General features: G+C 40.9%; 1 protein-coding gene across 8 annotated transcripts in view; it reads right to left on the bottom strand.

The window, feature by feature from the left end:
- Positions 1-14,551, bottom strand: part of LYPD6 (LY6/PLAUR domain containing 6) — a 109,167-nt gene that overhangs the window by 25,461 nt on the left and 69,155 nt on the right. Inside the window, exon 2 of one of the 8 annotated variants that reach the window (XM_057745634.1) lies at positions 5,723-5,777. The exons of the other annotated variants lie outside the window; for them this stretch is intronic. The gene's annotated coding sequence lies outside the window, so the exon portion shown is untranslated. The remainder of the gene's footprint in view (positions 1-5,722; positions 5,778-14,551) is intronic. 8 annotated transcript variants of the gene reach the window in all.

The following is a 14,551-nucleotide window of genomic DNA, read 5'->3' as shown; positions in this document are numbered from 1 at the left end:
GCCAGGTATGAGAGAGCAGCCTTTACTGGCTCATGCTGCCCCTGCACACCGGTACAGGCTAGACTTTCAGATTTGAGGAAAAAGAAAAGACGTAGGTAAATTGGTCTCTCCTGAGCCAAAATGTGTTGTTATAGCTCAAAATCCTCTTAACGTAACTAACATTGGCTGTGTACTGTTGAAGTCCTTTACATATATATATATATATATATATTAGCTGATATATATATGTATATATCAACTAATTCTCCTCATAACCCTATGAGGTAGGCACTGGTATCACCCCACTGTGAGTAAACTGAAGTCCAGCAAGTATGTGGAGTGGATTTAAACCCAGGCAGTCTGGCCACCGAGTCCACATTTAATGGTGGATGCTATGTTCTTCCAAAGGCTGATTCAAGGTGTATAAAGAAAACCTGAAGAAATGAGATCAAGGTGTCACCGCAACACGAAGCGCCATCATTCTATCCTTTAGTCGGACTCTGTCCTTTTCAATTAAAATGAGAGCGAGAAAATCTTTTACTCGGGTTGAATTGTTCAGCCCACTTAGAATGTAGATACGTATCTTAATTCATACACGGTGTTCACTTGCCATCTTACTGCTCTTCTACAGAGTCTGTTCCTCATGGTCTACTATTTTCTGAATATCATCATTCTAGCACCTGTGCAAGGGGTCAAGTTAGATATTTTAAACTGGCTAAAAAAAACATAATGTGGACATTTTGTTTACAAAATTTTAATACAAATATTCAATGACATTTTAAAAATAGCATAATAAAATAATCCTAAAGTTATGCTGTCAAAACAAATAGACCAAGAGTATATATATATTACAAATCAAAATCAATAGAGAAAATCAATATGGACTAATCAGATATTAGAACACAGTGCAGAGTAATATTAATCAAAAAGGAATGATAGAAAGCATAAAAAGGAATTCAGAATATGGAACACTCTAAGGAGCTCAGACATAGAACAATTTCATGATACAAGCAATTTTTCAAAATTACAGAACAGAAAATATTAAATAATAGTATGGTAACTTTATTAAAAATTGTGAAAAAAGATTAACTGACACCAAACAATGCACGATACACTCAAATTCAGTCCAGATGGATTGGTGTGTTCATTATTTTTTTTAAATAGACGAATTGTTAGAAAATAGAGTAGAATTCTTATCAGCCTGTAACAGCTTGATGAGGCCAGCCTTGCCAATTTCACACTCACTACACCCTCTTCTGTCTACAATTTGGTTCCCCCAAGCAGGTTTGCAGTCAGAAAGGGAAGGAGCTGCTCATTCACTTCATAACTGTGACTGGCAGGCACTGTGCTAGGCACTTGGTTAAATAATGTGATGAGAAAACAAACATCAAGGATCTCTTTCCCTCTGTGAGTGACAGGCACAAACATTATCTCAGCTTAAATGCAATAGTTCTTCTGTGAACATCCATGTGGTCGGGTGAGGCTACACTCGAGGGACAGATTTGCACAGTGCCCCCCGGGTCCCTGAATGAACTGCACCAACATCCGTCTCCTCACAATCTGGGCTCAGTTCGAGAGGGATGAGGAGGAAAGCTTTCTGGTTTTATTTTGAGTAATTTAACATTAAACATCAACTAGTTGCCAACCTAAGTTCTTTTTAATGTGAAACTTGATATCAACACATACCAAACATTGCAAGTGGCTCATTTTCATTAAGGCATTTCTTGACCACAGTATTCCTTCCAGTTATTGATTCAAAAGTCTCCCTCTGCACAGTTTTTGCATAAGCATTATACATTATTTAATGTCATCTGAAATTAACCTTACTGCAACCTCTGCGGCATGGCTACCCAGCCAAGAGCCTTCACTTCACAGCTTGTGTTGACTATATGTGAGTAACATACAGAGGGGAAGAGCTAGATATCTGGATTTGTAACCTTACTCCAGTACTCTCTTGCTGTGCAATCTTAAGCCAGTTAATTAGCCACTCTGTGCCCCAGTTCCCTCATCTGCAAAATGAGAATCATATTATTTACCTTAAAAATGTACTATGAGTTGGACATAGAGAACATACTTGTGTTTGCCAAGGGGGAGGGGGTTGGGGGAGGGATGGAGTGGGGGGTTGGGGTTAGCAGATGTAAGCTATCATATACAGAATGGATAAACAACAAGGTCCTACTATATAGCACAGAGAACCATATTCAATAGCCTATGTTAAACCATAATGGAAAAGAATATTTTTTAAATGAACGTTAAATGTATAAGTGAATCACTGCTGTACAGCAGAAATTAAGACAACATGGTGTACCAGCTATATTCCAATAAAAAATACAGTTTTAAAAAATGTACTATGAGAATTAAATAAATTAACATATGTAAAACCCTAAGCACAGTGTCTGTAACACAGTAAGTGCCACGTAATATTTCCCAATATTTTGACTACTACTGTTGTGTTCAAAATCAGTCAGTATAGTTTTCTAAGTGAAAGTAAACATGGTGCAATTAACTTTGGTTCAGCACACAGCTCACTTTTCTTAAATCAGAAAAATGTGACAATTACCCAAACTACTAAGTGTGACAAACCACAGTGTATATGTCTCCTCCACCCCAACTTTGGTCCCATGGCCAGCCAGGCAGGGACAAAGCCAGTGGGGGAGGCCGAAATGCCACCAGCATTTGAATATGCTTCAGCTCACACAGACCCAGGGGACTTCCTGCCATCCTTGTCAATGAAGCAAACACGTGGCTGCTGGTCTTCTACACCCTCCCCATATGTACAAGGCCTATGTTCTACCCCCACGATTCCTACACAGATTTTAGTTAGATTTTACTTGTGTAAAAGATGTGGAAGGAGCACAGGTCACGAGCACGTCACCTTGAACGCCTGCCAAGCCTCATATCTCCATGTGTGCTCACACACCCTGCACATAGCGAAGATCATGGATGAAGTTGAACAACCATTGCATTCATTAACAGAGATTCAGCTCTACTTGGCGAGCTTGATTCTTTAGGCCTGATTTGTTTAGAGCAAGTTTACGAACTTGGAGGGTTCGACTACTTTTTAACCATGAATTTTATGTGTTTAATGGAGAATTTCCAAATTCTTAAAGTAGTTGACACCTTATTATCCCAACACATTTTACTTATGAAAGTGTTCCTTCTTTAGCAAAAAATATATGTATTTCTAGGTTTATTTATGATCAGAAAAAGAATTGAAAGGACAAAGATCAAAATAATATGGGATTTCAGGTAATTTTTATGTTCTTCTTTGTGCTCAATTTGCAAGCTCAAAAATTTTTGATGAGGATGTATTACTTTTACAACGAGGAGAACAGTCTTTTGAAAAATGGTGCCTTTCAAAGAGTGACTTGACAGAGTAATTTCACTTTTTATGCACAAAGTCAGCTTTTCACTCAAAGCCAATGAATATAACCTTAAAAATGTCCATGTCTCTTCTAAAATAATAGAGTCCGTATTTGATAGAAAGCTCCTTCTTTCCCTCTTTTGCCACACCTTTCGCTGAGTGCCATAGGCCAGGTGCTCTTCACAGCAGAATCCGTGCAAGGACTAAAGGTGCCAAGACTTTATTTGGGAAGAGCAAGTGCAAGACAATAAGGTAAAGGAAAAAGAAAAGAAAAGGGAGAGGGAGAGAGAGAAGGAGGGAGGGACAGACAGAGAGAGGTAAAATGAAGCTAGAAAATATAAAGCAATGTGATCCTAGGTTACTAAGCTGCTAACCACTTCACAACAAGCCACAGAGAGACAGAGGATTCCAAGGAACACCTGCACATAGTGTGGTCCACGGAGGGAGAAAGGAGGGAAAATTTATCTGCCTGGTGCCTTCCTGTCTTGTCTCCCATTGACCAAAGTCCTCTCCAGAAAGAACTCACTCCCCGACATTTCAGCAGCCAGAGCGGAGGGTCAACCCCGCGTGGATGGACCTCTGACCAAGAAAAAGAAGGCACGGGTCACAGGAATCTGAGATAACACTCGAGGTTTGCCTCTAGTGCGTGTGCTATTAATCTTGGTAGATACCACACTGTTTTTGTTTTAGGGTTTGTCATTTTTATTTCATTTAAAAAATTTCTATTGAGATAAAATTCACATAACATAAAATTCATCACTTAAAAATAATAGAATTCAGTGGGGGCTTTTTGTATGTCCATAAGATTGCACAACCATCACCTAGTCTAGAACATTTCCATCACCCCAAAAAGAAATTTTGCACCCAAGAGCAGTCATTCCCAATTCCCTCCTCTCCCCAGTCCCCAGCAACCACTAAGCTACTTTCCATCGCTATGGATTTGCCTATTGGGAGCATTTCGTGTAAATGGAATCCTATGACATATAGTCTTTAGTGTCTGGCTTCCTTCACTTAGTATAATGTTTTCAAGGTTCATCTATGTTGTAGCATGAATCCGTGCATCGTTCCTTTTTACGGCTGAATAATATTTCACTGTATTATACCACTCATCGGTTGATAGACATTTGGGTGTTTTCCACTTTTTGGCTATCGTGAATAATGCTGCTATTAACATTCATATACATTTTTCGTACGGACATACGTTTTTATCTTTCTTGGGTATAAACCTAAGAGTGGAATTGCTGGGTCTTATGTTTAACCTTTTGAGGAACTGCCAAATGGTTTTCCACTGCGGCTGTATCATTTTACATTCCCATCAGCAAAATTTCTCCACATCTTCACCAACATTTACTTTCACTAAAAAAAAATTTTGTTATAGCCATTCTAGTGAGTGTGAAGTGCACTGTGGTTTTGATTTCCATTTCCCAAGTGACTAATGATGTTGAACATCTTTTCATGTGCTTGCTGGTCATTTGTATATTGTCTTTGGAGTAATATCTGTTCAAATACTTTGCTTATTTTTTAAATAGAATTATCGTCTTTTAATGTTGAGTTGTAAGAGTTCTTTCTACATACTGGACTCTGGACCCTTTTCAGATATATGATTTGCAACTGTTTTCTCCCTTTTTCTGTGTTGACTTTTCACTTTCTTGATGATGTATTTTGATACACAAAAGTTTTTAATTTTGATGAAGGCCACATATTGCTGTTTATAAATGTGGATTTTGTTCCCTTATATAAGTCAAGCCCAACGCAGCACACACACACACAAAAAGATCTTCACACAATGCACAGTAAAAGAACTTGTGTACTTTATAGTAGCCAGAGCTATTTTTCCACCTCTCTTTTTCCATGAGAAAACAGGATGGGCAGGACTGTTTATTAATATCACCAACTGCTTACATTCCTGCAGTAAATCATGAAGCACCACGCACTCTGTTAGTATTTTCTAGGAACTGAAAAGTGAAAGATGAGTGACATGCATTCACAATTAGTCTAACTGCTCCTGAAATATGGGCTCTGCTGAGAGGGATGTATCTTTTCTATACAGATTCTCAGTGGTTGGCGGAGCTTTAATCCCTAAACCCCACAAATATGTTGCTGGACATGCTCAGTATATAAAGGGTCTTTCCTAGGACTTTGATGCTTTTCTCTGGAGTCCACTGTGTCTTTGAAATCTTCTAAACATTTAGAAAAGATGTTCCGTTTCCATTTTGTGCACTGCTATTTGAATATGCACTGAGGATTCATCCCTGACTACAGCTCTCTTATGAAGAAGTACACTCTCATTTTCACAGCTCTGTGACCTTTCATTTGTTATTTATGAGCTTTTGCAAATCTAATACCACTCTGACAGATTTAATTTGTGCTCTAAATTACCTTTGCATGAGTTACTCAACTGCTGGTTTTATTCTAATAGATTACTTGCTACATTCTGAAACAGAAAAAAAAAAAATTAGTTGAAGATCTATTAGACGTCCTCCACTTGGGAGAAAGTTGAAAAGAGTTGCATTCTGATTTTAACTCCATGGTACTAGATAGTATGAAGGAGGATTTCTAACTCTAGTCAGAGAAGCAAAGTGATAGAACCATAACACAAGTCAAGTTTTACAAATCTACATCCTAATTGCTATTTCATATAGAATACATAAAAGAAGATTACTCCCAAATCTTTAAACTGGTCACTGGATGACAAAGAAGCACTTCTGGAAGCGACGTTGATCAAGATGCCAAGCACTAAATAATAATGCCTCAATATTAAGTCAATATATAAGCAACTGTGAAGCAGAGACCTAATCCAAGTCTAAATATTTTTCAATGCTACTCACATTAAAATTGGAAATGCCTTAATACAAGAATAAAATGGAATTCTAAAACCTCAAGGATCATCACACATCTTGATTTAATTTTCAATATATTTAGACTAGGCTTAGTGCCTTAATGACCTTAAAAAGTTAATTCAGCCCCCCAAAGTATACGCTAAAGGCATGATGACACAAAACTAAGTCTACTGAAATATATCATTTTGACCACAGTACCCTTCTCACAATTTGGGGATTGCTCATAATATGGGGTGGTTTTAAAACATGTCTGCAAATTCATTGACACGTCACCATTAAGAGGTCGGGGCTACATCTTCTCCCCTTGATTCTGGGCCTGTCTTACTGTCCAGTTGACCATCCTGTGGTGCAAATGACACAGTGTGACTTTCAGAGCTGGGTCACAGAAGGTGATTTACACCCAGGGCTCTGGAACACTCACGCAGAAGCCACGTGAGCAGTCTGAGTGCGCTGAGTGCCATGTTGTGAGGAAGCTCAAGCAGTTCAACAGAGCTACTGAGAGTCATGAGGAGAGAGGGCTGCCCTGCTGGCCCCCAGCTGCTCCAGCCCCCCTCCTCCCCTCTACCCCGTCTCCAGCCACTGTCTGGTTGCCACCGCATGGAGACTCCCATGAGAACTGTCTAGCCAAGCCCTTCCCATGTCCCTGACCCACAGAAACCATGAGATAAATGCAATGATGGTTACTGCTTTATGCCACTAGATTCTGCAGTGGCTTGTCATGCAGGAATAGACGTCTGGAACATAAGGAACTGGAGCAAGAGATCTAATTAGGAACTACAGTTCTATACTGCTCATGAAGCTAATTCTACTTCTCACATTGCTTGGAAGGTACAGAAATCCAATTCGAACAAGCTATAACCAGAACTGAGGGCAAGGGGATTAGGGGGAAGAATTTTACTGTCTCACTTGATTGTCCAGCTTAGACAGCTGGACTTTAACCCTCTTATCGGGAATCTCCACCTCGCAACTCTGCCTTGTCCCCTCTTTTGCCTTTGTTCTCATTCACGTCTTCTCAAACTGCGGCCACCAGTAGCTTCAGAAGCTTTCCCAAGGAGACCCTTTCCCAACTGTTCCGGGGAGAGCATTAAAAAGGAGGGAGGTTCATCCTTGGACCATAGCTGGCCAGGGAAATGTGGCATTCCAATGGGCCAGGCCTGGGTCACTAGCATGTCACTGAGACAAGTACACAGTGTTGACTTCATGGAAATCACATGGTTCGAGAATACAGAAGGTACTGATTTCTCAAAGGAAAATCTAGGTATTGTCACCTGAAGGAGAAAAACTGGATGCTGGGCTAGCAGAATCACACAGATGTCCACTAGCACAAACAACACAGACTTCTAAGTAACCTCATTAGCCTGGAAGTACAAAATGAAGCTAATGGTAGCTCACAGGAACACTTCTGCAAATGCCAGAAGGTGGGGAGGTTACCTACTGACATGATTTGCTTCTGTAAAAATGGAATATCACTCCATTACAACTTTCAAACCAAAACTTAAGGTCTAAACAATGAACACATATTTCAAGTGGGCATATGGAATCAGCCTTTTCCTATACTTTCCCCTTCTTGTGGGAATGGCTCTTCTATTGACACACATCATGTGTTGCTATTGGGAAGTGCCATGTTCTCATATGGTCCATCCTACAGGCCACTGTCATTTGGGCCAGGGTTGGACATCTGATCTAAACCAAGCCCATTGGAGTTCTTCCTGGTATTTTTCAAGCCAGAATTGGAAAAAGACAATCAGCCCTCTTTGAAACAGAAGCTCCCAAGAAGTAAAACCCAGGAACATGTGTATGTCCTGTTCCTCCCCATGTGGAGGGAGAAGAGAATGAAGCTTGCTGGACAAGAGAGACAGGAGACATGGAGAGAAAAGCCCAAGCTATGTGCAACCACTGCCCTTCTGGCCAATTTTTAACTCTTCCCTTAGAAGCTTCAGTCTCAATCCAATAAATATTCCCTTTGCCCAAGCTCTTTTGAAGTGGCTTTCTGTCCCTTGAAATCAGGAGCTCTGACTAATTCAAGAGTCTTCCAAAAGGTTCCAGACACCAGGTTATATTTTCCTTTGAAACAAATATGTGCTTTATAATAATACATCTTTAAGGCTTATCAACTAAATGATTAGAGTTGGTTTTTTAAATGTCAATAATAGAGAACTAGGCAGAGATTCTCTCTTTTAGATTCTATAGACACTGATGTTTCACTTCCATAACCTACAGGGTGATAGATGTTCACATATTCCCAATTTAAATTGAGGATCTATTTGCATGAAGATTAGTGCCTTAAAAAATGTGTATTTCTTTTGCAGGAACCCCTTGGCAAGGGCTTGAGTTATAGGGGAAACCTGCCTTTCTGTTTTGCCCCAATCTGATTTAAAAGGTTAATTGCATTAAAAATGCTTCAATTCCTGAAGGATAAATGATGCCGACCGAGTATGCCTAGCAGTAAGTTCACATTTCTAAAAGATGTTGTATTAACTCTCTTCTGCTTGTTGGCTGTACGCTTGTTTGCTTCCTCTATCAATTTGCAGGTTTTAAAGAACTGATGAGAAGGCATTTTGAAGTGCAAACAGCCATAAGGGGATAAACTCAAAGAACTCTCCAGGCAGGAATGGGACAGCGGGCACATTTCAGCTACAGCCCGCCATTTTTTATTTACTCGGAAGGGAGTAGCCGTTTGGAGAAATTTTTGCTTTTGTGTCTTTTATTAAATGTTTTTCTATGTTTAAAAACGTCGTGTTTTCATTTTATTTTTTTCTAGGAATTTTCATCTCAGAAACCTTGCAAAAATGTGGAAGTTCAAAATGTACTCAGAAACAATATGATAGTTATAAGTGGATTAAATTGCAAACACATCTGCTCTTGGGTTCAAAATAACCCAGTTCCAAATCCAACATTTAGATTACTGAGCATATGGCTTCCACCTCTTGATCAAAGAAGAGTTATCTTGGTACCGTACAGAGGCAGTCTTCTCTGTATTCAGAGTGGTGTATTCGTTTTTCCTCTGCTAATTTAGAGTGTTTCCAAAACTTCAGTCATAATCAGTTACAAAGCGGACCCTGCCTGTGTGAATCCATGGGGACGTTCTGCAGTATCTGAGCCAAGTTTTACTGGCAGGCATCATTGCATGGTGTTTGGGACCACACTGTTTTGGTTTTAGAGACCTGACCTGATGGGAAGACTCTTTTTGAGACCTGGAGGCCTATTCATTCTTCACGTCACCCCTCCCAGTTGCCTTTGGCTACTGCCATGCTCACCCCACATCAAGTGCTCTTTGCCTCTCCTGTCTCCTCCCACCACTTCTCTGAAAACCAGATGTAAACAAATGACCCCACATCTCTAACCTCTTCATGAAGCATTCCTTCCATTACTTTATGTATGGACTAAAGCCTGCCTCACAGAGAAAATACCACTTCCTCTTGGACTTCTGTGGGGCAGGGTGCTCATCCTCCCAAGCCCCATGGATCCGGGGACAGGATCCCCCCGGATCGCCAAAAATCCTCTTCCTCCCACTACAGTCTACAAAACATTGCTCTTCCTTTTCTTTCTTTCTTTCTTTTTATTTATTTATTTTTATTTATTGGCTGCATTGGGTCTTCGTTGCTGTGAGTGGGCTTTCTCTAGTTGTGCCAAGCAGGGGCTTCTCATTGCGGTGGCTTCTCTTATTGTGGAGCGCTGGCTCTAGGCACATGGGCTTCAGTAGTTGCGGCAAATGGGCTCGGTAGTTGTGGCTCATGGGCTCTAGAGCGCAGGCTGAATAGTTGTGGCGCACAGGCTTAGTTGCTCTGCAGCATGTGGGATCTTCCCGGACCAAGGCTCAAACCCGTATTCCCTGCATTGGCAGGTGGATTCTTAACCACTGTGCCACCAGGGAAGCCCTGCTCTTCCTTTTCAATTGATTTTCCTCCTCATCTCAAAGGCTAAACCTGCTGTCCTTGTGGCTGTCATGAAGTGGCTGGAGAACATTAAAGACATGGCCCACCATCAACCGTTGACAATCACTCAGCCAAATCTTGATTCTCGCACAAGATTCAGAAGAATCAACCCATGTAAAATCTTACTTACTGTCTTGCATGTTATAGGGTTTTGCCCAGGGTTCCAAGAATCCTAATCAAGTTTTTGTCCAAAAAAAAAAGCCTTCACAATTGTTTCCATTTAGCCATGGATAACTCAAGTTCAAGAAGACTGTGTAACTGCTACTTTGATAGGTGTGGAGAGCCCTTTCAGGATTTCTTACAGGATAGGAAAGCCAGACTGTGCTCTTTCTTCTTGGGGGGATAATGAAAAAAAGGAAAAAAAAAAAATCAAATACTCAACCTCAAAACAATCACTTATGTAAAAACCCTATAGCTATATTCTTTCAAATCACTGGGTTCTTTATAGCTAAGTATAGACAGTCCTCAGTTTACAGTGGTTCAACAAGGATTTTTCGACTTTACGATGGTGCAAAAGCAGTAAACACTCAGTAGAGACCCCTTCTGAATTTTGATCTTTTCTCAGGCTGGTGACTGATCGGGCTGGTGATACCCGGTGCAAACCTCCTTCCTGATGCTGGGTGGCCGCAGCCGCAGCTCCCGTCAGCCAGGCCGTCACGAGGGTAAACAACCGATATCCTTACAGCCATTCCGTATCCATACAACCATTCTGTTTTCCACTTTCAGTACAGTATTCCAAAAGTTACACGAAGTATTCAACACTTTATTACCAAACGGGCTTTGTGTTAGATGATTTTGCCCAGCTGTAGGCTAATGCAAGTGTTCTGTTTAAGGTAGGCTGGGCTCAGCTATCATGTTCCATAAGGTGTATTAAATCCATTTCTGACTTAGGATATTTCAACTTATGATAGGTTTTATAGGACCTAACCCCATAGTAAGTCAAGGAAGACATGTACTAAATCTTAGCCAATGTTTCTCATTTAATAAGTAATATGTTATTAGAAACAAATCTATCCACACATTCATCCTCCAAGTTGCTGATCAACCACTACCTTGAGCTGCACACAGTATGTCTCTTTCTTGATTGCTCAAAGATCATCAGTTTCATTTCTGTGAAGAGGTATTGGGGTCTGTTAAAACTCACAGTCTAAACCATATCTTGACTTTTCAAGAACACAACAAATTAGCAGTCATTTTGAAGAAGGAAGGATTTCCTCACTCTGGGTTTGAAGGCAAAGGAATGCATCAAATAACCCCCTAACTCTATATTACTGAGGTAGGCATTCTTCCTTTGTAACCCACTATCTTCATTTATAACTCTCCATAAATAATAGTTATTAAAGAAGTCTACTATTGTAGCAAAACAGACTCTAATAAGATATTACATAGTATTCATTCAGGCAGAAAAAGATGTAGGAGTTATTAATAAAAGAAAATTGTCCTTGATAATAGAAACTTTTTGTTTTTGCATCTAAATAAATTCCCTTCTTACTGAAAAAAATTACTGAGTAGCTTCTTGTGGATAAGGAAATGTAGGGATCTCGACAGACTCTGCTCCCTGGCTGCTGACCACGTGAGAGTGAAATTCCTCTCCCCTCTTCCTTATTACTGAGTTTTTCTATTTCTCTTCCTCAATTGTGCTCCTTGTTTTCTATTTCACTTGTTAATTCATTCATTCATTCATCATCCTCCATCTAGGTGGGTGTAGATAACGTTTTCTGTTACACTTGTTAATAGCTCCAGCTTAATACACAGATTCTTCCACTCTATTAGTAAAATCATTAATGCAATTCTTTAAAATCTCTTTAAAAAGAGAAATGATGCATCTTTGAGTCATTTAGTCAAGAGTGATCATGGTGTGATATTGACCTTCTGTCCTTACAACCAAGACCACATGTTTGTAAGATACCAAGAAGAGGGGCCAGGTAAAACAATGACTGCACCAACTCTATACAGGCCCTCTGGGGAGATCACAAGACATTATCAATGAAACACAATAAGAGATCCGTATTCCTTCCTACCAACAGGGCAGCTTAACTGGAAAAAGGAAGAAAGGAAGAAATGGAGACAGGGATGACTCATTTCACTTAATAAAGATCCCGTTAACCTCTAGGTTCATACAAACAATCATATGAGTATACTAGTAGTGATAGGACACTGGAAATAAGAGGGACTGGAGAAAAAAAAAAGATGTTAAAATTCCCAAGTGTCATAGCCAGAGGTGAATTTATCATGCGGTGAAGGGTAAGCCTCAGGATCCCTGATTGCATGGGACCCTGCCAAGACCTTTTCCTAATTTTAGAATTCTAATTCATATATTCTTTTCCTTAAGGAGAGCTCCTCCCTAAAAACTCTGGATAAGCCATCCCTGGCCATAGTAATGCAAAAAAACAACTTTCACTACTCCTAATACTACTCCTAATAATATTCTTGCTTTTTTCTTGCAAGGAGTTAGGTTAATCAATAAAAATATATGCTGTCATTCTACTCTCACAGAAAGGAAAAAAAGAAAAAGAGGGAAATCCAGCACATTCACAAAGGCGGGCCTTCTCAAAATTGGGGAAGTGGTATTAGAGTTGGAGAAACCAATCAATCAACCAAGTAACCCCAACCCTCTTGGCCAGTCCTCCAGCTCTACCTGTGGGCAAATCTCCTAGGACCACTCAATGGGGAAAGAAGGCTAGGGCACCCCAGGGCAGAGGGGCAATTAAAGTCAAGGGAATTAACATGTGCTTTTTAACTATTTTAAGAAGGGTCATTGAAGCATCTTCTCACCCAAAGGAGGGGCAGAGGCACTGGGACTGGAAAGGACGCTACTCTAAGGGGAGCAACACGGCCACAGCCAGCAGTAGAGCAGTAGAGCAGAGAGGGTGCTGAGGGTGTTAATTGCCAGCTCCAGAGCCAGGAAAACCCCAGACCCCTTTACCTACCAAGATTGTTTTGAGGACAAACAGATAATGCCGGGACAGACTGTGGAGCAGCTGCTAAGGGCACAGGGCCTGGAGCTGGCCCAGGTTAGAATTCTGATTCTGCTCCTCATAGCTGACTGATGGTGGGCAGGTTTCTCAACCTCTCTGTACCTCAGTTTCCTCATCTGCAAAATGGGGGAAATCATAATGCCTATGTTACAGGGCTCTCACGAGGACTAAAGGAGATAATACACATAAAGCACTTTGAACCATACCTAGCACATGCCTGCTGGCTAATAAAATTCTCCAAATCAGCGCCCAGTGGCCAAGCAAGGCATCTGGTTACTCATTTGGGTCAAGATGCTGGTTCAGAATTGTCTGTCTGCTCTCCAGTCTGGAAAGGAGGTGTGAAAGGTCTTGAAAAAGGCACCTATGCAATGTCGTGTTCTATCAGGAGAAATCAAACGCCCAGGTTGCTTGTCAGATTTTCTAGCTGATTCCAAACTAAGAACAGCACCCTGCTGTGAGGGTAAAACACAGGGCAGGTGAATTAAACGAGGCAGACGGGGCAGGTCCAGGGCAAGGCTTCTCAAATTTGAAAACTGCTTTCTCCTTTTTTTTTAAGATTTACTTATTTATTTGTTTGTTTATTTTTGGCTGCACTGGGTCTTCGCAGCTCTGCATGGGCTTTCTCTAGCTGTGGCGAGCAGGGGGCTACACTTCCTTGGCTTTGTCAGCGTGCAGGCTTCTCAGTGCAGTGGCTCCTCTTGTGGAACACGGTCACTAGGTGCTCGGGCTTCGGTAGTTGTGGTATACGGGCTCAGCAGCTGTGGCCCACAGGCTTCGTTGCTCAGCAGCATGTGGGATCTTCCCAGACCAGGGCTTGAAGCCATGTCCCCTGCACTGGCAGGCGGATTCTAAACCGCTGTGCCACCAGGGAAGTCCTGCTTTCTCCTTTAAAGAGAAAAAAGGCTCACAGGCAGAACCTCTCCTACCCCCACTGTCAACTACTTAATCCTTGTTATAATAATTATACTGCTACTCACATCTACACAGAAAACTAGGATTAAGTTCCTTTAAAGCCCATGTCATAGCTTTAAAGCTAAACAAAAATTACCAAATATAAATAAAATCACATTTAAGTTAAACACAACAATTAAATAAAAGGGAAAATAACATTTACTGAGCACTTACTACAGGGTTCAACATTCTGAAATTGCCACTATTTGATCATTTTGCCCTACAAAGATGGCAATTTCAGACGGTTCACCCAACACATGCAAGGCACTAAGTGCTTTCTGCAGTCCCTACAACACTATGAAGGAGGCATTATTATTGCCCCGTTTTCCAGATGAGAACACTGGAGCACCAAGAAATGAGGACACACATTTTTAAATCTTCAGAACTGGCAGGTGCCTGAGACGCCTAGGGACGACCGCTTTGGGAAGCCTTGACCTAGGAGGCATATAGCACACCAGGGATAGGGTGACGGAGGAAGAGCCAGGCCCAGAAAAGGGTTTGTTC

Source organism: Hippopotamus amphibius, chromosome 8, assembly GCF_030028045.1.
Source record: "Hippopotamus amphibius kiboko isolate mHipAmp2 chromosome 8, mHipAmp2.hap2, whole genome shotgun sequence".
Lineage (NCBI taxonomy): Eukaryota > Metazoa > Chordata > Mammalia > Artiodactyla > Hippopotamidae > Hippopotamus > Hippopotamus amphibius.
This window is presented reverse-complemented; position numbering and strand designations above follow the sequence as displayed.